Source organism: Haemaphysalis longicornis, unplaced genomic scaffold (genome assembly GCF_048455015.1).
Source record: "Haemaphysalis longicornis isolate Haplotype H1 unplaced genomic scaffold, Haemaphysalis longicornis Haplotype H1 scaffold_9, whole genome shotgun sequence".
Classification (NCBI taxonomy): Eukaryota; Metazoa; Arthropoda; class Arachnida; order Ixodida; family Ixodidae; genus Haemaphysalis; species Haemaphysalis longicornis.
The window spans coordinates 44,292,387-44,319,785 of NW_027526460.1; the positions used below are offsets into that span (position 1 = coordinate 44,292,387).

General features: G+C 46.0%; 1 long non-coding RNA gene across 1 annotated transcript in view; it reads left to right on the forward strand.

Annotated features, from left to right (window-relative positions):
• The window catches only part of LOC144152679 (uncharacterized), a 678,803-nt gene that overhangs the window by 81,622 nt on the left and 569,782 nt on the right, over positions 1–27,399 (forward strand). Inside the window, exon 2 of the long non-coding RNA XR_013319209.1 lies at positions 21,288–21,410. This is a non-coding gene — a long non-coding RNA (uncharacterized LOC144152679). The remainder of the gene's footprint in view (positions 1–21,287; positions 21,411–27,399) is intronic.

Sequence of the window (27,399 nt, forward strand, 5' to 3'; positions counted from 1 at the left end):
CAAAACGCGTTCGAGCGTTCGGCAAGGTTGCAAAAACTGTTTTACCTTACATATGATTACCGGGAATCGTGATGCCTTCTGCCAAAGCCTAGAGCCCTGAAGGCCTAGAATTTGTTTTGGTCTTCCATTTTCGCTGTTGTCGGTTATTAGCAGCTGACTGTTCCTTTTGTTCGAATGCTTACATGAGAAGCTGACGCCTAGCTCCGACTCTTCGCGCTCCGCACAGGACCGGCTTCGCAAGGAATGGGGTGGCGCCGGCAATGTTTCTCCCGTAGCGGTATCCAAAACTATACTTTAATTGACACCATGAGCTAGTGTATGCGATTTTAAGCCTATTATTATGATAAAAAGTTACCCACACGCCAATTCTGGTGCGGACAGGCATCAGGCGTTGACCTAGCGCAAAGAAACAGCAGGGAGAGCGATCCTGAGTGAAGCAGACGACAAATGGGAGAATCCCTAAGCTGACGTCACGCAGGCGCGCTTCGCAGCGCCGCCTGTGTTCGCGCTCACCGCCAATGGTGGCGCCTGACTGCTGAAAGGCGCACGCAGTGGCTTCGCCGCTCAGCCGAGGAGTCATGCGGGAAAGTACAGCGGCGCAGGTCGATTCATAACAGTAGGAAAGAGCTGGGCGAGCAGCGGCAGGAGAGGTGAGTGGGAAAGAGAAGGGAAGCGTTTACATGGCAGGGCGCCAGACGACTATCGTCTTTCGTCGGCCTTTGAAAGAAAGGAGATGACACGCGGCCATTCTTTTTTTCAGGACATGGGAATCAAAACGACTGCCGTGGATCTAACAAACTTACCACGGAGTGAATGAATTAATTCAGCCGTTTGATTCACCAATTTTTTAGTACCTAGATCCTTAATTCTTGCGGTTTCATGTGCTCTACAACAGTTGGTAAATCTACGATAACTCTGAAAACCTATTATTCAATCCACATTGAAAAAGTCCTAATTTAAAGTCTTTCGATCGTGTATTGGACCACAACATTCCGGCGTCGGCTATCCACCGTTCTTTTCATAGAAAGATAGTCAATCAGACCCACACAATTCATTCGTAACCTTTTTTTTCCGTCATGTGTACTACTCAGTGTGATTTTCCCTTTCGGTAATAATGTAGCATATTCTGCATAATCCTCTAAATGGCCCTGTGGTTCTTTCTGGGCGCAGAGACAATAAAAACAGTGAAACGATGCCAGATTTCCTTTTTATTGTTGTTGATTTCCTTTCTTCCTGGTGTGCAGAAAGTAAGGGCCCCGCGAACCGAAAGAACCATACGAGAACGCCAGTATCATTACGTGTGTTTTGTGAGGCTAGCGAACACGACAACGAATGTTCCCAAAATACCACAAGTTGTTATTCTCTTCCCGAAGCGCTGGCAGCCGGCAGATGCGGCTGCAGGAACGGAAATTTCTTGCTCCGGCGGAAGGAGTTCCTACGGGAGCGTAACAAGAAAAAACTGAATGAAGAGGACGTCAAGAGGGACGAGCAGGGCGTTTACATACCAAGTAGGGAACAGGGGAAGGGCAAACAACGCATCGCAAGAGCCCGTATGCAAGGATTTTCTTTTCCTCATTCTTCTTTTCCGCCGAAAGGGGACGAGAAGAGCCCGTAGACACAGCAAAAGATCTTTTTTGTTTACCGTTCTAGTGTTTACGATGGTTGCATTCGGCTTTCCTGTATTCTTGTCTTCCCGGCCTGAAGCTTTCCGGTGCGGGTAAAGAAAGCAATCATCTTGCACGCGCAAAGTGGGAAGGAGGGGGGGGGGGGGACCTTTGTTTTCATACGCGCATAGACGGACGCGACTATGCGCGTAAACGGAGTGCAGGTTTTTTGAGAGCAGGCGTACCCCTTTGAAGCAATGTATGCAAAATATGCAATGTATTCAAAGCAAAGTAAAGGCGCATATATACACCTGCGCCTTTATTTGTGTTGTTGAGAAGCTTGTGAGGAGGGAGTACTCCCCTTCACATTGTATCTTGTAGGTACCGACTGACCAATGTGTACCGGAGCAATAGCCTGTGTTGGTATTGAGCAAGCAACAGATGGGGCATGTCGGCAAAGGTTTTTTTTTGCTGTGGATGGGTCACCAAAGCGAGCGACAGAAGAGCAGAGCATGGCAGAGTGCACGGATGCTGTAGCGTTGTCGCTGTTGCTGTTGCTGTTTCTAGATAAACGTCAAATTCAAGCGGAGCTCACCACCTGGCCCTGCCTCAGCTGCAGACGCTGCTCATATGCGTCGAAAATGAAGTGGCCAGCCACTGCATGGCGGCAAAACGGAAAGGGATGGGAGCGACGGCGGCGAAATGCCGATAGTGATGGACAACAAAAGCAGCGACAGGCAGCCAATGCTTCGGCTAAAGCGTGAAAGTGTTACCACTGAGACGGATAGAGTGCTAAGCACGGTTAGAACAGTGTACGAGAGGCGTGCGAGAAACGCCGCATTGCGGACTTCTGAAGCCAGAGCCAGGCGCGAGCATCGGGACGAGCCTCGTGTTCACGAGGGTAAGGGACTGGGTGCTCATGCCTTACTAACGATCCACAAATGGATCTTTCCACATTGTTTTTAACAGAATCTAACTGATTCCGTATCGATAGGGCTACTTCATGAATGATTCTGATTTTCCCTACGATCTCTTGAGTTAGTACTAGCTTAAATGGGTCTGGAATTTAGCATCATACCTGCAGTATCTGCAAGCTTTTTTCGTAATTTGAACGGAGGCTTGTAGGACTGCCAGATTACGTACAAAGTGTTTATGCTCCCTTTATTTAACGGCCGCCCGTCGAGCGGACAGGACGTGTTCTGTGTCCTCCTGAACACCATAGAATCAGTTCAAAAGCACTGCGCTTTAAGAGTCCGGGTATACACACCGAACAGTGAAGAAAGGAGGACGCAGTACATAAATAATTTCACTCTTCCTCTCCCTCCCACCCATTCTTCTTTCTCCCTCACTCTCTCTCTCGCTTGATTGGAAGTCCGACTACCATGCGGGATACCATGTGGTCGTGCGTATATGCATGACCATATGTGCACACGAAGTCAAAATGACGGGACAAGTGCATTTTAATGATGATAATGTCAAAGGAAATCAAAGAGAAATATACGTGCAGTGCAATCCACTCCTACAGGGAACGTGAGAAGAGGACGTATGACCTGTGCTTTTCAACGCGTCTGGTAAACTTACGCGTAGTCGTACAGAAAGCAGGACGACGGGCCTGCAAAATTTAGTTTTCGTAACGAAGAAGGAGGGGGCACTACTCAATGCGCTGGCGCATGGGAATCTTATCGGGCCGTGGGAGGCATTTGGCGAGTGCTCGCAATGCCCTCCTGTGTTCGTTATAGCGGTGAAGAGCACATTACGCTTAACATTCGTTCGATTGGCTCGTAATACGTCAAAATTCCAAGAGCGAAAGTGGTAGGGAGCGGGAGTTCGATGAAGAACTCAGCATCGACACACATAGCCACACACACACAAAAAAATATACATCGTCTTCAAGATGAAATATATCCTAAATCTCTACTTTAAAGTCCAAGAAAACAACGAAATGAACATAACAGCGACACAGTGGGGTTGGAAACAGGGCAGACCATGTAGGCGCCAAAAATGAACGGACCATTTTGAGAGCCTACAAAGTGCGGCATAAAACGAAGAGGAGGATTCCAAGTGTAGTTAGGAGCCGACGTCTCCCGACCGGTGAACTGAGGAGTAATGCACGTCCGGGTGTTTCGATGTTCTATAAAAGTGGTACCGATCTTTCCCGAAGCTAAGCCCCGCTCCATCGGGCTCAGTGTTATTGCGGAAAGCTGTCGTGTATCTTCAGACACGAAAGCTGATGCTCTTATGGTGGACGTTGTTTGTCTGAGCGTCAACCGCTTGGTTCCAACCGCAAAAGAAGAGCAGCAGTTTAGTGAAATTGCCTTTCTGGGCCATAAAACCGATAGCGCGCTTGACGGAGCAGCTAGTGGGTGACGTGAAGGATAGGAGACGATAGTCACCGCAAGGGCACTTCGAGTTCATCCGGACCAGTTGGATGGCTTCGTTTTGAGTAGCTTGTATGCAGCCTCTTTGCTGCTGTTGCGGGTGTCCAGTGTGTATGGAATTTCATATCGGTTGGATTCACAAAATTGCTCAAATTTTTTTTCTCTTTTCACTTTTAGCGCTTTCTCGTAGACACGGCACATTGTGTCGGGCGCACAGAAGCTAGAACCTAATGTCGCTTTAAACTGTGAGCGCATTTAATGTTTGCTTCGGGGATTCCGTCCGATAACTGTGGCTGTATTTTCGCTAGTTGCGATATCTCTGCCGCAGTGGTGCACAATTTCAAGCACAGGCTCTCAGTTCTAAATCCGGCTTTTTCCACTGTGCGTAAGAACATCGAAACGTTAATAACATGAACGTTCAATTAAAATATTAATTTCAACTATTATTCGCATAGTGCCCGCACATTCTGCCAAGATAACTACACAAAACAAAGTGAAACGTTTAAACCATCTAACTGGTTTCCTCGACAGCAAACTTAAGGCCTGATCGTACATGTCCCCAGAAGAAACAAACGACAGCAGTGCGACTGCTGCGCTCGGGCGATGCGGGGGTTGACATCGACTTTTTATTGTTTATCACTTATAACGCTTTGATTGTTTATCGCTTATGATCGGAAGTCACTTTTTGTGTTGAGAATTTTGTTAAATCAAGGGCATAACTTGGTTATGTATAAGTACGCTGTACATCTCTCAGCGCATAGTCGTTGCATTCCTGCATGGTCGTCTGCATTTCCCGAACGAATGGTACCACATCTTGCTTTTTTATATTCGTTACAATTTTTCCCAGCAAATTTAGCTGATATAAATTTGTTTGCTTTCTCCTGGTGCAATGTATAGGGGGAATTTACGGGGTGTTTATATATGCCAAACCCCGACAGAGAAAGAATATTTGCGCCGCAAACCCTTCGTTTTTTAGTTTTTGTTTTTGTGACGTTTAGTTTGTATATGTCTCAAGCAGAATGTACGCAGCTGAGCCACACTCAGCCCCCGGGCGCCAAACGCATTCCCGCAACGCTCAGGGCTTTTGTGGGATTTTACTCATGAGCCACTCTCGAATGCTATAGTTTTCTGGCGTTGCTATCCCACGCAGCGAAACAGTGTCACCCATAGCTTAGGCGGCCCGTCTTTGCACCTCGCATTCCTCCCCCATGGCTCCCGCCCTCCAGCTGCCATACGTATCCCCTTCTCGTGGAATGATTTTTCGTTTCCTCTCGCCTACAAATTCGACAGGCGTGATCTTTCCGCGGGGCATTTGTCGAGGCGAGAAAAAAGGGTCGCGTTGGGCGTGGGGCTCCTATTTTTGCGCCACTGGTTTCTCATGAAATTTTCTTTCTTGTTGTTTCCTACGTTGGCTTGATGATGCCGAACACGGTGTTTTTGAAGCATTGTGCTGCCACAAAACAGAACGGAAGGTTCAGTGGCTTGCGCTGGCGTCCTCTGATGGACGACTTGGAGAAGGGCTGAGCGGTATGTTTTTTTTTGTTTAACCTACGGTTTGCTGCACCTTTTAGCTCCTGTCGCTTTTCTGGCGCCTGGCGTCGTGCTGTAACCTTCTCTTGATGCCCAGCTGCCTTGATGCCCAGCTGCGTAAATAAGAAAAACCACAGGGGGCAACTGCTCGATATCTTCATTATCCGTCCTGTGAGTGACGAAAAGCGATCTTTTCTAAATATGCCTTAGCCGTATCAATAATTTTGTTTCTTTTCTGAGTGCACGTGTGTGCATAAATGCTTTGAGCCGAAAGGCAAGCCATCCGATACTAGTTTCCCGATAATATGACTAAAGTCTTCCGCTTAAATCAGCCGATAAGGATGTGTAGTAGTGGTTTTACTTCAAGAGGAGAGCTATAAGGCCTGCGGGGAGAGCTGTAAGGCCTGCGGGGGGGGGGGGGGGGGGTGATGTATGCGGTTTGACGAAATTGTTTGACAATTTCGTCAAACGAAATTTCGTCAAACGAAATTGTTTGACGGAATTGTCAAACAATTTCGACAAACGAAATTGTTTGACAATTTCGTTTGACAACTCACTCACTCACTCACTCACTCACTCACTCACTCACTCACTCACTCACTCACTCACTCACTCACTCACTCACTCACTCACTCACTCACTCACTCACTCACTCACTCACTCACTCGTTCGCTCACTCGTTCGCTCACTCACTCACTCACTCACTCACTCACTCACTCACTCACTCACTCACTCACTCACTCACTCACTCACTCACTCACTCACTCACTCACTCACTCACTCACTCACTCACTCACTCACTCACTCACATGCAGTCATTCTCAATAGTATCATGCAGCGGTGCACCCTCTACAGGAGCAAAATTAGTGCGTTTTGAAAAAAATCGAAGCCCTTTTATTGATAGGAGACAGAGGGTTTGAATCAGAAGCTTTCTCCCATACAACCTGAGTCAAAGTCCGAGTCCAAAATCCGAACTGCTTCGACCGTGTCGGAATGGCGCTATCAGGGGGCTCCCAGATAGCGCCATTCCATATTGGCGAGAACAGACAAAAGAAACTCGCGCGAAAGCGGACAAATGGAAAGGGGCTTATTTGTCCACGTTTGCTAGGGCGACTGTGTGTACTTTGTTCTTAGTATGCAAATTGTGGTATGTGATGCAGGTGTTGCACTGCTCACGCACAAACGTGCAAAAGTTGCATAGAGTGTTCGCTGTTTTTGTTTGGGCCTCGAATTGGGAGAGGTGCAGTCGTAACAACCTTTTTAGGCGTGTGAAAGATGGAGGAGTGGGGCTAGCGCATTTATTTGTGCGACAACTAGTAAATAGATTTCTTTTTTTGAGAGAAGTAAGGGACCCTTTTCTTCGTACAGTGTGTCAATTAAGGCTAGGCAGGGTTCTCCCCGATTTTGTGATTACGACTGAATACATGACGGGAGGTATCTTTGGATATTTTAAGGAGGTCGTGGCCAGCGTAAAGTTTTTAAACGCAAGATTTTCAAAAGAGTATTTAAGTACGGTTGCGCGTAAGAAATTGTACCATGATATTGTCGATGTTGTGTTCCCTGTTCCCATGTACAGGGCTATGTACTTTGGAAGGCCCGGCAGCGATGTGCTTAAGAGGGTTAAAAGAATGCAGATTCAACCAGGGGTCAAATCCTTTATGTTTAGGTTACACACAGGAACATTATTAGTACGAACATTTATGGAAGAAAGGGGGTTATTCGTACCATGGGGGACAGATTGTTTTAGTTGTAAATCCCCCGAGACAATAGATCATGTATTTTTGCATTGTTGGGAGGGAGTATATTTTTGGGATGTGCTACAGAGGACATTACACAAAGATTTTCCACTAGATCCTCACGGTATACGTTTCCTTGCAATAGACAATGAGGATGGAGTGCCTTACGATTTAGTCATGGCACTGGGTCTCCATAGTATATGGCGCTCTCGTACAGCAAGGTTGTACAATGATGTTGATGCGCGATGTGCAAGGGAGTATTTAAAAGAGAGCATTGGGCGATTTTTTGAAGTTATTAAGTTCCACCAGGAACTACCTGATTGGCTGCCGCAAATAGAGCAACTAATCAATATGAGGGCATTTTAAATGGACAAAGTCAGCCCTGTAGTGGCTGGCAACTCCACCTCTTGTATGTGTACATATTTGCAATGTTGAGATGTAATCTGTTGTGAATTGTCAAAGACAGGCAATAAAAAAAAAAAAACGGAATGGCGCTATCGGACAGACGTCGGCTGTATAACGCGACGGACCCAGGTTCGATTCCGACCATTGGAAATTTTTTTCTTGAGGTGCTTGATGTGACTTAGCTTATCATCATCATCGTTTAGTGAAACCCATTGTGCAAAGTTGGTTTTCTTGTAGTAAGTGACGCATCGAAAGCTTCGCCTTGAAACGATTTGAAAAAAAAATTGACAACGTGAAGCCAAGCATTCGGGAGGAAAGGAGGCATACCTGAGTGAGTGAGTGAGTGAGTGAGTGAGTGAGTGAGTGAGTGAGTGAGTGAGTGAGTGAGTGAGTGAGTGAGTGAGTGAGTGAGTGAGTGAGTGGGTGGGTGAGGGAGTGAGTGAGTGAGTGAGTGGGTGGGTGAGTGAGTGAGTGAGTGAGTGAGTGAGGGAGTGAACGAACTTTATTGCGATCAGCTTCAGGCGCAGATGGTTGGGCGCCCGCCCAGTGGGGGGCTATCGAAGCGTAATGGAATCAAGACAAAACAAGATGCACAAGCGAGCGAAGCCGGGATAAAGTTATAGTGTTACTATACAAATTTATAGTGAGGCGAAAGAAACGAAATACGAAGAAAATGCATCAGCTTGTGCAACTAAGTATGAAAGGCTCAATGCAATCGTAAAATAAATGAATTGGCCTTACGGCAGTATAAGTTTAGATAGCCGAACGTAAAAATAAAATAAACGGCCGGTAGCTATTTGGTGACGCCACAGCTAGAAGAGCGGGCCCGGAAGTATCCCCTCATCTCCCCTGGGAAGTAGCTGGGGGTGTGTAGTAAAAGGGAATGAGCTGAATAAGAGGAGCGGTTATGCGAGTTTGGGAGTGAATTCGGACCGCGAGTTTTTTGTTCTGATCTTTAGATGTCTGGCTTCTTTGCTGGCCTGATTACCCTCAGAATAAGCATTAGACTATGCCAATTGAATTTTCGGCACCTGAAATCTGGTTGCTTCTAACCTGCTGGGGTCCGACCGTCAAAGGAGAGAAGACCTAACAAGGGGAAGGGGGGGGGGGGGCGAATCTTGCCTCCACTAACACGTCTAACTACCCGCACCTTCAGAAATTCCTAGCTTGATGGGTTCTAATGATTACTGGATGGAATTTTCCACCGACCTCTCGCCACTAACCCTCGAAGCCTTTCTCGGTTTTCGGGTACCGGGATATGTGCGACAATCGAAGGATAACAGACCATCGCGATCTTTGCGATCTTGATTATGTACTCCTTGCGCCAACGCCTCGCCCATTGGACATCACCGCCCATGCGTACAGCAGTCTTCAAGCTGTCTCAAAAATTATAAAAGCCGCGTCCTACTAGCCGGTACTCAGCCCAGAGGTCTTTCACCAATAACCGTACTCGCTCTCTCTTTCACCAATTTCCCACCAGGTCAGGCCGCACCTCCAGCACAGGCTGTCCCTCGGAACACTTTCGATATGCGTGGCCACCACGAGCCCCTCGCGTAGGGACCTGATACTCCGAACCAGGAACTTCCGCGTCCGCAGCTAGCTGGAATGTCCCGACAGAGGGCGACTGCGGCGTCCTCTTATGGGAAGAGGTCTTTTTCGCCGCGTTTTATTATAAGTACAAGGGCAAACTTTGGTAGCCACCCAAGGGGTTCGGGCCCGCCTCCGCACAAGGCGTCGGTCTCTTCGGCAGGAACTGGCCCATGCAGTTCCAAAGAGTCACTACCTTGGGGTTTTGCAACCCCCGTGAGTGAGTCCTGCCCTTCACCCACACCTGACGTCGCAAATGACCAAAGCTGGACTGCCGAAGCCGCCTTTGCCCAGCCAGCTAGCAGGGAGGACAACGAGCAGGTGGCGACCAGATTTTCCCTCACAGTTTTTCTATACAGGTGGGTCTCACGATCGCACACTCATCCAGCAAGCATCATGTATTCTACTAAAGATGTCAAGTGAGGCTTGGCGGTTACAGAACTACCCGGTGAACGAGACCTTAGAGACTGGTGATCACTTTGTTACAATCAATTTACTAGTTAGAGCGCAGCACTAAGAGCGTCGACTACAAGAAATACGTGCCCTTACTCTGAATTCTGTGTGCGTACTCAGGATTATACCAAAGTGCAACATACACGCAGAGTAGAACATACCGACTGGGGGTATTGGGCAAAGCTCAAGGGGAACTTATCCGCCTAATTGTTGACGCATATTCTGCAAACAATCAAACCCCAAAGAAACTACAAAACATTTCGAGGGCAATATTTGTAGTATCTTATGCAAAAGGTAATTCCTGGTTAATTCTCGGTCAGTTTTTCGGAAGACTGTCCAAGCTTCTTTGACAGTTTTTAGGTTTTCTTCAGTAGTTAGGTAATGGGTTCACTGAACAAATGCTGTCTATAAAATGAAACCTATCTACCCCAGGCTACTAAACTATGCATCTTCAAAACCGCGATGCTTCCTTTATTATAACACTAACAACATGGCAGGGACAGTGGCTGCGTCTTACCTTGAAGACATCATATTTCACGCGTTAGGGACCACTTTCATTGTCTTCCGATGAAACTCACTGCAAGGATCTAAGGCAAAATGTTTCCTTTTAATATTGCCCCTGTGGGATTCCGCATTCTCCTTAAAATATTTTGCGCAATGCAATTGTTCAAGCCTAAGATTTTACTTCTCTTTCATCGTCGCGCGGGGATGTGTGGGGAGAAATTGGAGGAGAGTCGGTGCTACAATTCTGTCCAATTTCTATAAGCAAATGCACAGAAACGCAGCGAGTCCCGCCTAAAGCTGTAGCTTATAACCACCAGTGCAAGCCAATTTAGTCAACTTTACAAGATGACTACTAAAGTTGGCTATTGTACAACAATTTAGAATTTTATCGATAGCTAAGTACCGCCAAACTATTGATACTACTATCGACAGTTTTTGTCACCACACTAGGCTTAAGTTGTGTGTGGTTATTCTGCACATGACGTACAGGCTCAAAGGACAGAACTATTTTTCCTGAAGTTACAAAAGAAGATTTAACATGTTTTGATCAATCCCTCACCATCTTTTACGCCCGAAAGGTGCTCATATTGGTTTGTTGCGCCTTTAAAACCCGTACGTATCACCAAAAAGGTAATTAACAATTTCCTTTATTCCAACAATGCAGGAATAGAGAATTAATTACTGCTCGCATGTCCGCGTTTCGTGCTTCTGAGGGATATCCCCAGGTTCCTCGTTATTCAAGCAGCGTAGAGATCGCATTGCGCAAGAAGTTCGTAGCTGCACTTTGTTGACTGGCACATCGGAATAATTTCCCAAGTCTGTGTTTGTCCCGCTATTTTATGGTTTTTGCCACAAAGAGCAAATTGGACAAACGGTGCGCATACTTATGGTGTTTTTCTTTTTCGAAGAGAAGGGACGAAGCCGCTAAAAGCATTACTCATTCATGCATTCTCATTGCATGTACAGGTGACACCCTCCGTAGATACGGGACCAGCATTGTACTGAAACCAAAGAGCAAATTGTGGTAAAAGAACAGTGCGGGTGAAACATGCAGTGCACTGGTCGCACAATGCGACTGCTGGGGAACGGCCATATCTGGTGTCGTCGGTAGATGCGTCTCCGGCCTGGACGCCGTGAGGTATGTGTCACAGCATGCTGGCGATGCTAGTAGCATTAGTCACGTCGTCGATCTCCGGGGCTGCTGCCCGCTGAGGCCGTAATGGAACCGCGCGGGTAGAGATCTCTCCAGAGGCTTCCAAAGTGGTTGCAACCACACCGAGCGTTCGTAGTGATCGTTAATGTTGAAAGATGGCATCCCAGAAGGCACTATGGCGGATACGACTGCGGTGTTATTGCGAAGGAAAAAAGGCTGGAAGCAAATCCAAGGACTGGATGCTTTCGTTCCGTCCTCTGAACACCTTTTAACACAGGTGGTGTGCTCCAGGGATGCTAGAAGATGGGGGTGTCGAAAGCTTCGTTTGCTACAGGGCGGCAAGTTGCCTACTCAAGGTTTTCTTTGTAGATGCTGGCAGCTGAAGTCTTTCTTGGAAATCAGGAGAGGAGAACGACGTGAATGCAGAAATAAGTAATAATTAGGCTGTATTTGGTGACAAGAGCTTTCGTAGAAGTCTGCGTTCCTCATGTAGTCTTTTTTGTTTCTTGCTTGTAAAGTTGAGAGAAACTGCTCTTTTGCAAATTATGACGCTAATAATATGGCACAGAGAGACAGCCGCAAGGGTCCTTATAATAAAATGAAAATTATACGGCGCTTAGTTTCGTATAACTGTCCTTCTTAACACAGCCATGGTTTCGACCCCTGCATCCCTCTTAAGCGCACGCTGACCAGTGTTCGCGGGTGCCCGCTAACAGCACGCACAGTTCTGCCCAGAAAAACGGAGGCCTGAAGCAAAGGGAAACACCTCAGCGAAGTTAGGCCCAAATGGACCCGGCCAGCCACGGACGAAGTTCCAGGTGGTAGCTCTGGTAGCGAAGTTCCAGGTTGGAGCTCTGAAAAGGACCGGCATTTGCCTCATGTTAGAAACAATAACCATGTTCGTCGATAGAATTGGGGACGTATATGTAAAAAGAACATGCATATGAACTAAACCGCACCAATAAATACAAGCGTTAAGAGCAGAATATACAATAGTTGAATATTCGCACATTATTATCTTTGCATTATAATTATTGCTTTATTTGTACAGGCAGTATATTAGTACAACAGCGCTTTTGCAGGGACATCTTTGCGACGACAACCTGCCGCACACAATTAAAATTGTACAGAGAAGTCATTACACTGTTCTTGCGTTACACCCGCGGACGCAGGAAACAGTTACCTTAACATAAATACCAGAAAAGGCAGAGGGGCGCACAGCCCCGCCGGTAGCGTAGTGGTCATCGCACCAGACGCGCATTCTAGAGGTCGTGGGTTCGGATCCCAACCGGTGGCATCTGTACATCGTGTTTTCAGTTTTATCGTTTGTTGGGTTATCGCATGCCAGTTACTCTCAAGCTTACATTTTTAAGTTCTAGCTACATTTCGGCACCACCTCAAAGTGGTTTAAATTTAAGCCTTTGTTCCCAGGTTATAATATCTCATGGTTTTCAGTGTTACAACGGTTTGTTAATTTTCCTAGTGCAAGCATTTTAGGCCACTGATTGTTTATGTTCAAGCGAGTAGGCTTCATCAGGAGATATATTTAAACGTCCTGTTGCATCTCCTCGCTTCACGTTCAATTCAATCAATTAAAAGTGCACTGCTCTTAAGGATTTCCCTTGAACTGTCAATGAAAAAGAACAAGGTTGCTACCGGCGTCTTTTATTCTCTGTCCATTCTCATTTCATTTATCGCTTCTCCGTCCATCGATGAGTTCTCTTAGCTTCCATATTCCTACATCACTGACCCAGTAATTCTTATAGCTTATCATAACCCGCCAGGGGTTGTAACTTCAACTTTACGCTTTTATTCAAGGATTCGAAAGTAAACACCGAATTGTTGTGTTGCTCGTAAAATGTAGTTGGCCATTATCTGTAGTTGTTCGTACTTACACCGGTACTAAATGTGCTGCAGTATTAAAATTGTTTGTGTTAAAGAATAGGAATGTGCGGCCGTAATTATCACTCTAGAGGAAAGTCATTTCATGAATAAAATTTGGACCATGTTGACTAGACTTCATAAACACACCAAACGAGTGTGTGTTGCATAGTGTTCAGAACTTATGGAAGCTCCGAGGACGTGGTCATAATAGCACCAATGTTTCAGGTGACGTACCATTAGAACTAGATCAGTGGGTTCAACATGTTGCACTAAATGAGACATGTTCTGAATGTTGCCTGTGTGCAGCTGCATAAACGACTCTCTTTCTGGGACGCTTTTCGGTGATTTCTGTCTCTTCCTCACTAACTCTAAGCACCAATTTGTAGAGCGAAAAAAAAAACGGAGGACTGCCTATTCTACGCGTCCAGGCATGCAGCAAGAAGGCAGTCCCCGCGTCTCAACGAGAAATTTTTCATAACATCTTCCAAGTGCCACTCAAAGCAATATTAGGGGCACGCGTCGCACCGATCTATCACACAAACCTGATAATTTCATGGGACACTCAATCATTTCCGAATCAAATTCTATCACACCTTTTCGACAAATGCCGTTACGACGGCTGTTATGCTGGCGGCCGATGTTTATTGAAATACTTGGGGGCGTACTTCCTTCGCTTACTGTGTATATTGATGATACAAGATTGAACGGTCTCTATTGTTTGTGGCACTGACAGCAATTGTGCGCTCTTCTGCCGACCTATCGGGTGAGAAATGCTTTTTAAGGGGTCTTTGGCATCCGAACACGTCCAATTTCTGCTTCCTGCTTTCTTGATTGTGTTTATTGCTATAAATCCTATTCCTGACTGACCAAGGTAGAGAGAGCAGTAAAGAAGTGTTTCAGTCGATGTATTCCTTTATTTTGCTTTATACATACTTTTTCTGGCATAAAAAAAAATTCTTGGGATATAACCTAAGTTGCGAGCGATAAAATTTGTGACCGTGCTATTAACAGCGAAGCGGTTGAGCAAATCGTAATTTTTCTTGTCCGTGGTTCAAAATGCCAAGAAACTGGCGAGTACGCGTACGTGAGCGCGTGCTTTGCGGCGACCACCCGGCAGATAAAGAAAACCGAACAACGCCAAGCGCTTGCATGCGCGTGCCTCGCAACGACTGCCCAGCGTCCTCGGTGCACGTTTTTCAGGCGAAGTATACCCCCTTAGGGATATTTGCTGAAATTCGGTACAAAAAATCGAGCGTTCGCCGTAATAGCGGCAACACTTACTCGGAATGAGAACGACACGTCACAGCGTACGCCCCTCAAAGGTGATGTCCAATGATCATCACTTCCAAAAAAAAAAAAAAAGAAGCTCACACTTATAGCAACAATGATGGAGTAGAGGTCGTTGCGGCAGTGAAGAAGCAGATAGGCTGCAATCGTGGACTTAAACCACCGTGATGGTCGTGAAGGTTGCCGTCGCTGCCTTCACGTCTTACGAGTTAGTGTGAGCTCCCTTCATATTTTTTTTTGTTTTCGTTGACTATAAGTACAAGGGTTCTAATACGGCCAGGCTAAATGTTTGGGTGGCGAATCGAACTTATCCAATAAATCCTGGTTGGGTTGAACTCAGTTCACCCCAAATATAGATTAACCTGCAGGGAATTTTAAAGACCGATTTGAATAGCGCCTGCGGATGGATTTTAATAATAGGAAAGTCTTTTGTTACACTGCCCTGCACATCACCTTCAAAACTAATAACACGAGTGCGGGTACCATTCACCTTGTAAATGAGATAGGACAAGAACAATAGAATATTCTGAAAGCCAGTTAAAAATACGTGCGCGGTAGGGTGATTTAAGGAAAGAATCATCCAGTAATATATTTAATTCAAGCAGTAAAAATCGAGGTTTAAGGCGAAAAAAAGCCTGCAATCTATTGTCGGTTTTTTTTTTTTCGGTCTTCTTTCTTGCCGGCCTTTGCCTGGGCCCCCTCTTATTTTCTTAAAGAAGTTCTCGTCTGCTTTCTGTCCTCACGGAAGATTGCGTTCTTCGTGGGAAGAAAGAAAATCATTAGTACCGTGACTTAAAATATCAATAATGCTTGCACTCTAACTTACCGTTTATTTCCCGGGTAATTTAATCGGAGCACTAACAGGTGTAGCTCTTTCCTGATATCAAAGAAGATAAAAAGAACAAAAAAATTCTCAGAGAAACGTCCTCGACGAAATGGCTTTCTGGGTAAAGGGCGTCCAGTCGAAAAGGAGAATAATTAACGTAGAAAAATCGAAAAGGTAAATTGAATATGAGGCAAAGGCACTTTAGTAAAATGGGATCCACATGGTCGTTTAATTCGGTGAGGACTATTCATTGGGAATTAGTTCTGACCAAAAAGAAACAAAGAAAGAAAGAACGAAAGTAAGAGAACAAGTGAGAGAGAGGGGGGGAGAACGAGAGGGAGAAAGGAAAAAGAAGAAAAGAAGAGAGAGAGAGAGAGACTTGCACAGGTCTATTTCCTGCATCACCGGGTGGGATACCGGAGACAAAAGATCAACGAGGGGAATGGACACCGCAATCCTAGACCTAAGCTGCACGTAAAAAAAAAAGGGGGGCATTTTACAAATGAGAAGTGGGGAAAGAGCTTAACGGTGGTTTACGAAATCGAAGGAAAAAATACGCAATATTATTTCGCGATCCGCGCTTTTATTACAGTTTCTTTTCTTAAGCTTATTCACGGGCAATTAAACGAGCCTACTTTCACGCACATTTCATTCCCAACAATAGTCAACACAGGCTCCTCTTTCGTCACTTCACGTATAGTAGTAGAAGCAAATAGCTTCGTAGTGCCACCGTTCACCAATGTTTTCTTCGTTCTTTCGGTGAATGCCACGAATCTTCCTCGGCGTTCGCTGCTTTTCAGCCTTTCTTCCTTTATGCGACATGACGCAAAGGGACAGAAATAGATTGCTTTTACTTGCTATTTAAGATCGGCGTTCCTCATCAAATGATGAACACGCAAGTTACATACGCTTGTTTAATGCCGCTTGAGTGTTTGTTGCATTTTTGCACTGATGCTAGTGAAACTTTTTGTTCTTTGATTACATTTGCTTCATCCTACTGCTTCCTGTGGAAGAAAGGAAAAGTTATGCATCTCGGGCAAATATATTGCTTCCGCAAAGTTGGACTTGCATTATTGTAAGCCGACTGGTCATCTCTTTGCAGTGTAAAGCGAATAACAGACAGCTCTGAAAGACCTTCACTCCCCTGCCTCACTACCACACCAATTTAAACGAGATGCCCACGAAAGGCGTCTTGCAGAAGATCCCTGCATAGACCACCGGATATAAATGGCGCGGTCTGGCGGGGAAACTGTCGGCGCAAGGCAAGAAAAAGTCCTGAGTGATCGCATCGCTGAAAGCTCACAACAAGCGAAGCATGGAGAAATCCGGAGCAATCGTCCGCAGTATACGAATAAAGCATCGTGACAAACAATGTAGGATGGCAGATAATTGAGCGATTGCGGGGATGGGCTCCCGGCATTAGAGTAGCTGTCATCGTTGTTGACACCCAACTTCTCTTCCTTTTCCCAGTGGGCACCGCCCAGCAGCGAGCCCTCTGGATTTCTCGGGAAAACTGCGGTGGAAGCAAGAAGCTGCATGACAGTGTTGGAGTGCATGGCTCCGCAAAAGCCGTGATCCACATGATGAAGTGTGCGTCGTGGCCACTCGCCAGGCTGAACCGTCAACGATAATTTGTGTACGAGCAGGAAGAAACAAGTCGCTGTATCCACTGTCTCCATGCTTTCAGTGGGGACTGGTTGCGTATTTACGGAACTACATGCATTCACTCTTAGTAGTCTCACGGGATGTATGCCTGCGCATTGGCTATCACTCGAACAACAGTTGAAACTAGGACCTTGTCCGGTATTAGTAGCAGTTTGCATATACCTCGCCGGGCCGAGGCCTATCCTTGAAACTTGGTGGAAACCGGTAGCATATGGAACCGAAGTCGCCTTATGAGCCTGAATAATTTTCTCGCAGTAAGACGGCCAGAACCGAAAAAAAAAGAACCGTAAGCGTTCAGAAGTGAATAGTGTGCGGTAAGTTGTAACGACGTCCTTTGAAATTCGAGACGCGCTTTGGTGTGGCTGTTTTTGAGGTGTAAATGTTGGTCCATGTGTTTATTCTCACGTTTTTCTCTAAGGTGAAAGTCGTGCAGGTTAATGGCGTTTACATTTCTGTCTGGTGCGTGTAAATCTCTGCGATCATAAATTGGGTTTTACACGCGAAGACCCACGGAAGCCCAAAAAATATTAAAAAAGGGGCTGGGGGGAAAAATTGGGCCCATCTCCCCGCGAGGGGGACTCGAGTAAATGCGTCGCATAGGGGGTGGGTGTATTGCGTTAACGTTTAGTGTTTGGGGAGTTGGTGGTAGTGAATGCGTTGTATCAGCAGCTTCTTGACGTAGTTTGAATGAGTCAAGGATATAAGGCGCGTTCGTAGCCTCCCATTCTGTGTCGGCTTTGTGGCGCAGGGGGTAGAGCACAATGTACATTGCGTTCCGCCCCCAGGGTCGAGGGATCGAAACCAGGCGCCGGATAGTATTTTTTTATTTATATAGTGTAGGGGGAGGGGTGCGGACTACGACTACGGACGTCAACGCGGGTGACATCGTGAGTTACTGAAAAGGAAGCAAGAGAGAAAATAAGGAGATAAGGGGATGTTAAAGCGGGGAAGAGGCACATAAAGAGACATAACCATACACAACAGAGCCAGGGCTTGAAGATAATAGGCTAGTGCTGCCTGTCTAGTTAACTTACACATTATGTCCTAGCCATGTTAAAATAGCACTCGCTCTTGATTCGATCAATGTGTGCCTACAAGGAGAGAATTATCCCATCTCGAGGGATAGCCCGGTGTAAAGAAGATTTGTTAGTTCGACGTAATAAAGGGGATGAAGAAAAAATTGGGTGGCGATTACAATACTCCCTAATGCGATATTTGAGCGCAGCTGTTTAGCTGCGTTGAGTGTGCAAAATATTTTGAGGCAAATAATTTTAGACGGACCTACTTGTATGGTTACAGAAAACTTGCATTAGCGGTGGATGACGAAGCACATGCACCGGTTGCCTTACTCATTTTTCAGGCGGCGGTGCTTGGCCTCCTCTCTGGCAGCTCGTAATGGTACAGCGGCCGACGAAGCGCACTCGCTCGCAGTACATCACTCACTCCTGATGGCTGCAGTGCGCTGAGGCAGTATTCACTCGTGGGTCCTCTCGACGGCAGCTATGGTGATCCTCTGCGTCGGCGGCGCGAAGTGCGTCTCAGGAAGGGACTGCTAACTGTGTCTTAGGAAGCGAACGCACATCATAGTCACGCGCACGCCACCCTCACGTTTTCGCCGATCGTCGCGCCGACGTGCGCTTCGTGCGGGCATGGCGTACTACTGCCCCCTCCCCTCCCTCACCGCACACTTTCGGAGAGCGCTGGCTCGCGCAGCCATGGCGAACCACCCTCCCCTCCCAATTTCGCGAGACTCTCTTCATTTGCTTTTTTTCATCGTTCGCTTTTTCTTTCACTCGTCGGTCTTTCCATCGTTGCACCCTAAAAAAGGGCTCTGCTCCAATCTACCCATTCATTCCTGGTGTACGGTTTGGTATACACGAGGAATGACGGTGGGGTATGAGATCTGCATGTTATGTTGGTCGTAAAAAAAGGATGTGAGAGTGCGTGGACTGCAAATACTGCGAAAGGGAGGCTAAGGCACAAATCTTGCAGGAAAAAACAGGGCAGGCGGGTGGAGCTGAATGCCCGGAGAAAGCCTATGCTCGCCTTGTGTGAAGGATCGACGTAGAGTTGGAGTTCTAATATTTGTTGAACTTAAACGCAAGCAGGCCGCTAGTAATTGGATAAAAACGCAATATGTCTAACACTTTCTTTTATTTGGCTCTTTAAAAGACGCAGGAAAGAACTTTCATTATAACAGTAGGCACAGTCGCTCGACGGTGGTCCTACATTACTAACCAAATGCAAAACCCTTTGCAAAGCAAAAGGAGAATACGTATGGGCCATATCTAATGTGATAAGTGACATCTGGGGGAGGGGGGGGGACGAAAGGGGTAGCAAAGTTTTCTTTTCTCGAAATATAAAGTTTAGAGCAAGCGCGATTTATTTTCGCTCCCAGTTGTTCGTACATCTGTTCGTTTTCAGATGAAAGATGTTCCTTTTCAGATGCTTTTTCAAAGTCTCAGAAAACTTTCCAGCCCGTTCATGAGCCATGCCAAAGAGAAGTGGCCCGGGCCTGCCGGGTAGATGACGGAACGGTGGCTAGGGGTGCGGGTCGCCTGGACAGTGGCGCCAGATTTCCCTCTAGTATATGTTATATGAAACTCTATGGCTATTCCCACTATTTAACGTTGGCAGCGTATTCTACTAAAGTTAGCTTTTGAGGATTACAGTCGGCGTATATCATTCCAGAAGCGTACCGAGAAGATTACACGGCAAGTAGAAGCTCGAGTAGCTGGAAACGAACGCGTCGCCTGACTCCACGAAAAAATCCGCGCCTTTTTTTTGTACCCTGTCGCCCCACGAGTGGCAAATTGTCGACACGGTCTTACCTGTGAGAGGCCCTCTAGTGGGATAAAAGAGGCTGAAAGGAGAGCAAACCGATGCGAAGGAAACGGAAGTTGATGAAACGCGAGCACACCGCCTCATGAATTATTTACGACAGAGTTGGATTTACCCGGAGAGCACGCCTCTGCTTTTTGTTAGATGTCGGAAGCCGGTAATACCTTAAAGAGCTTCCATCCGAAGGCGCTCTTCCCAAAATAAGGACGGACCGATGCGATTCGCCGCGCCTTTCCAAGGCGTGTACGAGTGCGACTCGAACATCCGCCAAAGCGTGGAATGAGTGGCTTCCTTTGCCCAGAGCCTAACCGAGTCCAATTGGATTACGAAGTTCTGTAGGGGACGACGCCGCAGCCCGCGAAAGCACCCATATGCTCTCAACTGCTCCCTGCTCACCCTGGATGCACCATGTTCTTAAATACACCTGGTTTCCATGGGGCCGATGTTGTTCTCTGCGTTCTGAAACAGGTGCTTCGATAGTTTGTGTTCTTTCTTGTACTTAAATTTTCCTATGACTATAAAGTCTATCTTAAGGGTTATTACAGACAAAGCAAGTGGCACATTTTTAAATATCAGGTAATTTATGTGCAGGTTCCTGAGCCACTGTGCATATCGGCGAAGTGATGTTTAAATGTAAGCATTAGGATCCACACACAAAAATGACTAAGTGACGTTCAGTTTATCGTAAGTTCGTGATATGACTTCACATGTCGTTATATTGCGACTACTGCGTAGAAATAGCTAGTTTGTTTTCAAACGTTTTATTTTTAGAATATATCTAGTGAAGGTAGAAGAATTACATAACAGAAAATGGGAAGTGAGGGCATGGAGTAATAAACACAGTAGAGTTTATATTAACCTGGGCCCTTGGGAAAAACGAATACAGTTCCCACCCCACAGGAGAACTTGCTATTGAAAACCACAAATTGATGTTCTTCAGCCAACCTATTCATTAGGGTTAAGGAGCTCATAAGTTCAGAGCCCGTAGAGCAGCGTACGGGAACAGGCCAGCCATGGACACCGGGAGGACTATGCAGGGTCACTGGCTTATTTTGGATGTAATAGCTGACCCAAATCTTCAATGCCAGACATGCGGCCTTAACCGACGCCGACTTTATAGCAGGAAGGTGATTCATCGTAACATCTAAAGTTGTCGCTTTGTCACGAGGTCACGTCTACGTTTGCTGACGTCATTATTTACACATGGCGTAGGGCTGGGCGGTGCGAAGGAGCACCAGTGTGTGTAGAAATAGTACATGCTGCGATTTGAAAGGGTCTAGAAAACGCTGAAAACTTGTATTCAATTCAGAAGACTCCCCAATAAACTATTTTATGATACCACATAGCTTTGCTGGACAGTCCTGATCACAAGATAGTCACCAATGTTTTGCTATTAAAATCACCGCCAACGACTTCTTATTCTCTTCTCCTCAGATGACCACTGAGGGGGAACAAGCGCTCTCCTAGCACGGGCTCCTACGTTGACTTGCAAGATGAGCAGTGGCTGCACGCTGCCGAGACACCCGTCCGAATTGGTAGCCCAAGATTTCCTTTCCTGTAAGTCTGGTTTCGTTTTCAGCACGCGTGCTTAGAAAGAAGCCTACTTTCAAAAGAAGTCCAAATGTGGTGTGTTGGGGTAAACACAAGAGGCGTTGCCCGTTCCCATTGATGAAAACAAAACGTGTGCTCACAGCTGGAAAAAATTCCACACATGCGCGCATCGGCAGCCTGGCTGACACGTTCTCTTTGACCGAACCGCGACTTCTGCTATTCTCTGCGAGCCGGCTAAGTGCGAGATAAGACGTTCTGATTCTCGCCTGTGTCTCATCCTAGCCCGGACGTGTCACGGAGAGAGAGCGGGGATACACCGATACTGATGCTATCCTGATACTCCTGATGAAGTTCGAACCAAGAAAGTGATCCAAACTCCGTACAATAAGTGACCTAAAGTGACTATTTGGGCTTGTTGGTTGACCATAATTAGGAAACGACAGCGCAGCTGGAACACGGAGACAAAGGAAGAGATGTCGACACACCCAGTGCACGTGTACGTCTATATCTCTTCCTTCGTGTCCGTGTTCCAGCTGCGCTGTCGCTTCGTAAAAATGAGTGACCAGCTGACTCCACTGAGTAAACCTTCCTAGCCCCAAACTATCGGCGCACGTCACCAGCAGCTTCGCGCTGACGATGACGAAGCATACGATTGAGCAAGGCGCTTGTCTAAAAATATTCGCCCTTTAAATTAAAAAAAATATGATATTTTAGGGGCTTTATCTGTCCTAAAGCCCTTAATTGTGCCTGATGCGGAAGCAGATTGACTGGAATACGCGTAGCCTCTTCGATCGAATTCTAAGAATACAGTGCAACGGGTGACGTACAAGCTGCAGCTATGCTTGATGCTGACGTCGCTTGAGGCAGTAAACTCCACCCATACATCACTTTAACAGTTATTTGTGTACTAATACCAAAAAAATCGTATTCCAGTAAAGCCCCAGACAAACATTTCTTTGGTTTGTTTGTTTGGTTGGTTGGTTGGTTGATGGCTCAGAAAGGTTTATTATTACTTGAAGACTGGGAGAGAACTTAAGAAAAATTTGATTTTTCTATGGACGAGGCACTCACAACCGTGGAGTTCTATTCGCATGCAAGATAATTTTGCAAAAAACTGGCTCAGTTCAGTAACAATTACGAACAGCAATTATAGAGAGAGAAAACTTTAATGAAAACTGAAGAGGTTAGCCCCACAAACGGCGGGGCTTGCTACTTCAGATGGGGGTGAACATAGTGAGGTGAAAAAAAAGAGGGGAAGAAGTGCGCACCAACAATGAATAAGAGGGAGAAGAAAATAAAATCAGTTCAGAACGTAGAAAAAATTTACAGCACTAGGAGAAAAAAAAAATCTGAGCATCCCAAGTTTAAAGAACATCGGTTAGTCCCGTGTCAGACAGAAAAGTTAAGAGAGCCTTTGTCCCTCGCGCCGCGTCAGCGTGATTTTGCCACGGACCAAGAAAGTGACGCAGCTCTAAAGAGTGTCCTCGTAGCAGTCGCACCAGAGTTCTTTTAGCTGTTTCGCGTTGAATTGTATACTTTGGGCAGTAACACAAGACATGCTGTATGTCGTCTCTCACAGAACACACAGAGTACAATGGCGAGTCCGCCCAGCCTATCTTCAAAAGAAAACTACCAGTGAAGGCAACGTTCAGGCGTAGTCGGTGAAGGACACCTTCAGTTTTCTTTTGCAGACCTCGCGGAAACTGGAAATTACACTGAGGGTCAATGGCGTGCAGAGGCAAGGGTATCTTAAGAGGGTCCTGCCAAGCTGATAACTGCAGTTTCCATCCCAGCGCATTCACGGCCGCACTTCCGTCTTGTCTGGAATACGGGATTCCAATAGACACAAGAAGATTGTGCGCCTCTTTCGCTGCTGCGTCAGAGATGACGTTCCCCTGGATGCCGGAATGACCTGGTAGCCATTGAAGCGAGATGTGGTGCCCGTCTCGTAGCCCTAGTGTGTGCAATGCGTTTAGCTCGCGCACAAGTTGGCTGCAGCGGTGGGATGGCTCTGAGCGTTTACCTTCGTAACCACTCTTGAAATGATAGTTGTGCTCTAAATTACCACAATCTCATTCAATTTAGTGCACTCAGGGCCTTCCGATTCACTTGCCTCTACCACACATCTGCTTCGATGTATGCCGTCCAGGTGGGTTGGCTCGCGGGTGTGCTTTTACCCGGTTTCTTTCGGGTAGCCCATTCCTGCCTTTGCTTTTTAGGCAAACGGGGATGGTGCACAGTGCTGATGCAAGCGTCGTGTTGCTACTCCCGAGATTCCCGGAAGCCGTGTGATGTCCGCTTCCAGCTCATTTCCGGTGGACCGTCCTACCACCCGGATATCTTTCTCTTCACCTTTTCTCCTGCCCTACCCTTGGCACACCTCGTTGTTCACCAACCGGATGTGTGCCTTTCTTTCTTGTTCTTTCTTGGCATTTCTTTCCTCTTCCTTAATGGAAATTCACGGCTGTTTCCCATTGCGGCACGTTTGGTACCTTCCTGTCTACGGAACCGGCTCGGCCTCACTTAGGATCTTTTTACGGCTAGCAATGGTGCCTTTGGTTTCGCATCGGTGCTGTTGGCGTCGGGTGCACACAATTTTCGTTGTACCGGTAACACGATACTTAAGCTCCAGGTAAGCTTTTCCACTTTTCTTAAACGCTATGAAATTGAGAGGTGTATTCTATAATAAGGTGTATTCTATTCTATTGTATTCTAGGTGTATTCTATAATAAGGCGCATGTAATAAGCTAAGGTGTATTCTATAATAGTTTCCCGCTATTCTATGACGCTGGTTTTACATCTCCATTCGTTACTTCTGTCGTCATCTCTTCCGTAGCTCTTTGTGGTGACCAAAGTTTTGTGTGTGTATGTGTGTGTCTAATAAACATTCAGGTTCCTGTCTCATAAATTAACATCCGGAGTGCGCTTCGGTCGCACATTACATTTTTAGTAACAAAGGTGAGCTACTGTTCATTACATGTGACTGATTCTGGAAGTACCCTGATTTCTTTCTTGACAGAATCACCATGTCTTAACCTCTTATTGCAGTATTTTATTGCCAAGGCCATATGGCTTCTTCACGGCTTGGCTGCTTAGCAAGATTACTTCCGATTTCAAAAAATTCAAATTTTTGTGCCTAAGGCGTTGAGGCTGTACCTGAGTTTTGAGGTGCATTGCAGTAAAGGGCTCCAGAAAAATTTAAACGTTTTAGAGATCTCTCTAACGTCAGCTGAAATGTCGACATACCGGGTTTTTTTTTTTTTTTTTTTTTGGTGTTGTTTTCTGTTCGCCTGCATCTGGTTTTGATTTCTTCACGGTTTTAAGCAATCCTGAAACTGAGTTTTCCGAAGGCAGCTCCTTAACCATTATTTTCAGGCCTTCTGAAGACACAGTTAACAACAAAGCTGTGACATATTTACATTACGTAATGTATAACTATGGGGCGAAGCAATGAAATCGCCTTCCTACCTCTTCCTTCACTCGTATCTTACCTTTCCATCCAACCCTGCCTTATCTCTTTTCCTTTATTGCTGCGTTCATCTTCCCTTTGTTGCAAATTAATAGCGACTAGGAAAAGAAGACGACAACGAAGCTAGTAGGAACGGATCGAATTCGTGGCAGCATGGGGCGGGTGCTGTTATCATTGGCGTTTTCGAACGTTTCTTGCCGATGACGCAGTAAAGTGGCCCTCTTCCTAGGTCGCCTGCTCCTCTGTTTTCAACACGCTTGTCCCCCCCCCCCCCCCCCCCCCCGTCCTCTAATCGCATCATGCTCTGCAATTCTTCTTGCCTCCCGGCGCCTCCATCTCAATAGGCCCTCTCCAATCGTACTCCTCCTCTTCTTCAAAACTGTCTTCTCAACTTCCCCTCACCGACGCCTTCCCGCTGCAATCATGTTTTGTCTCCCCTTTCCTTCTCCCGCCTGTATTCTCCTTCTCTACATCAGTCAGTAATCGCCTAGTGACTGCACACACCCGTAAAATGTCTGCGGATTCGAGTGACGGACGGACGGACGGACGGACGGACGGACGGACGGACGGACGGACAGACAGACAGACAGACAGACAGACAGACAGACAGACAGACAGACAGACAGACAGACAGACAGACAGACAGACGGACGGACGGACGGACGGACGGACGGACGGACGGACGGACGGACGGACGGACGGACGGACGGACGGAGCTTTCGCGCGTAGATATAGTCAAAGAAAGACTATCGCCTTTAAAAATAATAAAAATGTAATGATGTGGTGGCCACTATAACGATTTACTTATCAAGATTGAGGGCCAGGGGCTAGAAAACCAGCCCGCCTTAAGTGAGTATATGTAGTTCTGGTCGGTCTCAAACGTCTTGTTTTCTTGTTTTTTTTCTTTTAGTTCCCCGGATATACACATGCCCATCAATCTTATGCTACTGCGAAGCTAAAATTACACAGCGCAGCATTTTGAGTTTTTTACTGTTGCTGGATTTTATTTTTCTGTGAACCGTAATTCAATTTATCACGCTGATTAATTTACGTGTTTCTCGATGACAGTGTTAGCTTACTGCGGAATATTAGCTTAATCAGCTCTACAGAGGTATGAAACATCTGGAGCAAAGAAAATTCCCAGATGATAGTAGGTGCCGTCGTTGAAGCCCCAGTTTCAAAAAATAATAAAGGCGAATACTCGTAAAGCGCTACATTAAGCAATCATCTGAACAAAACCGAAAAAAAATACATTTAGTTATTTATTTATTTATTTATGATACCTTACAAGCTCAATGAGAGCATTGAGTAAGGGGGGTACAAACTTCAAAGAGTAATATAGGGCGGTCATCAATAACATGGAATACACAGAAAGTAACACAACATCGTGACAAAGCATGTCTAGTCACTGACACTCAAACAAATGTAATAACGCGAAGGTTTGCCGATATGCAGAAAGCTTGGATAACAAGAAATTCAGGGTACAAGAAACACAGTAAAAACACTCGGAAGGCCAAGGTATAGAATTCAAGTGAGCAGCAATGGCAGTGCGACTGAGCGACAAAAACTGGAAGAACAATAACTTAGATACGTCAGAGATAAGCACAGTAAAAAAGAAAAAGAAAAAGTAAGGCTCAGGTGTACAACATACGCACGCATTTTCCAAACACACATACTGCCAGCCGTACGAAGGCCTTTACCAACATAAATCGCAAGACAACGGTGAGTACAGCAAAGACTAAAGAGAACCAAAGAGAAGTGTAAAACTAGGCAAGTGGCACAGCTGCAGCTACAAACATCAGTGAAGTTGAAGCGATATTAGTGCGATGAAAAATGGTTACACACATGTTCGCGAAATGAATCTGGATCGGTCATAGAGGCGATGCAGTCGGTAAGATCGTTCCACAATGATATGGCCTGAAACCTATCCCTGAAACCTATGACCCACCAGTCTATACGTGCATGCCTTTCGGTGTTCGCGGATAAATCTAATTGAATTAGCTCCCTCTTCGCAATGGCGGCCATAAACGAGACCTAAAATTGCAGATGTTTATTTATATTGGGAGCACTTTTTTTGTTACGCACGCTTTGCCCACTATTAAGGTTAAAATAAAGATCCGAAGGTTTTTATTGATGTTACTATTTGCTCATTTTTTTAATAGATTAAAGAATCTTCTTTTATGAGGGCGGGTTAACAGCGGGGATGTTCTTGCTGGCGGTGTTCCATTTTTGCCCTGTAGAGTTAAGTTTGGCCGTTCTTGGGGACAGTTTTTCAAGGCTGGGAAACTTGGTCTTAGCTGATATTCCATCGCCTAACGCCTTCGAGAATTTCCAGCCAAATATGATATCCCCGACTAAGGGTGTTCTACTTCGGATCTAGCATTTTAAACAAACAAGAGCGGACAACATGAGCGGAGCTGTTGTAAAGAATTGGTGTTTATGCTTGTATTTTTTGAGGTTGTAACGTTAAAGAAACCTTAGAAATTTTACTAAAATGGTGTATACGGAAGTAGCCACAGAACTAGA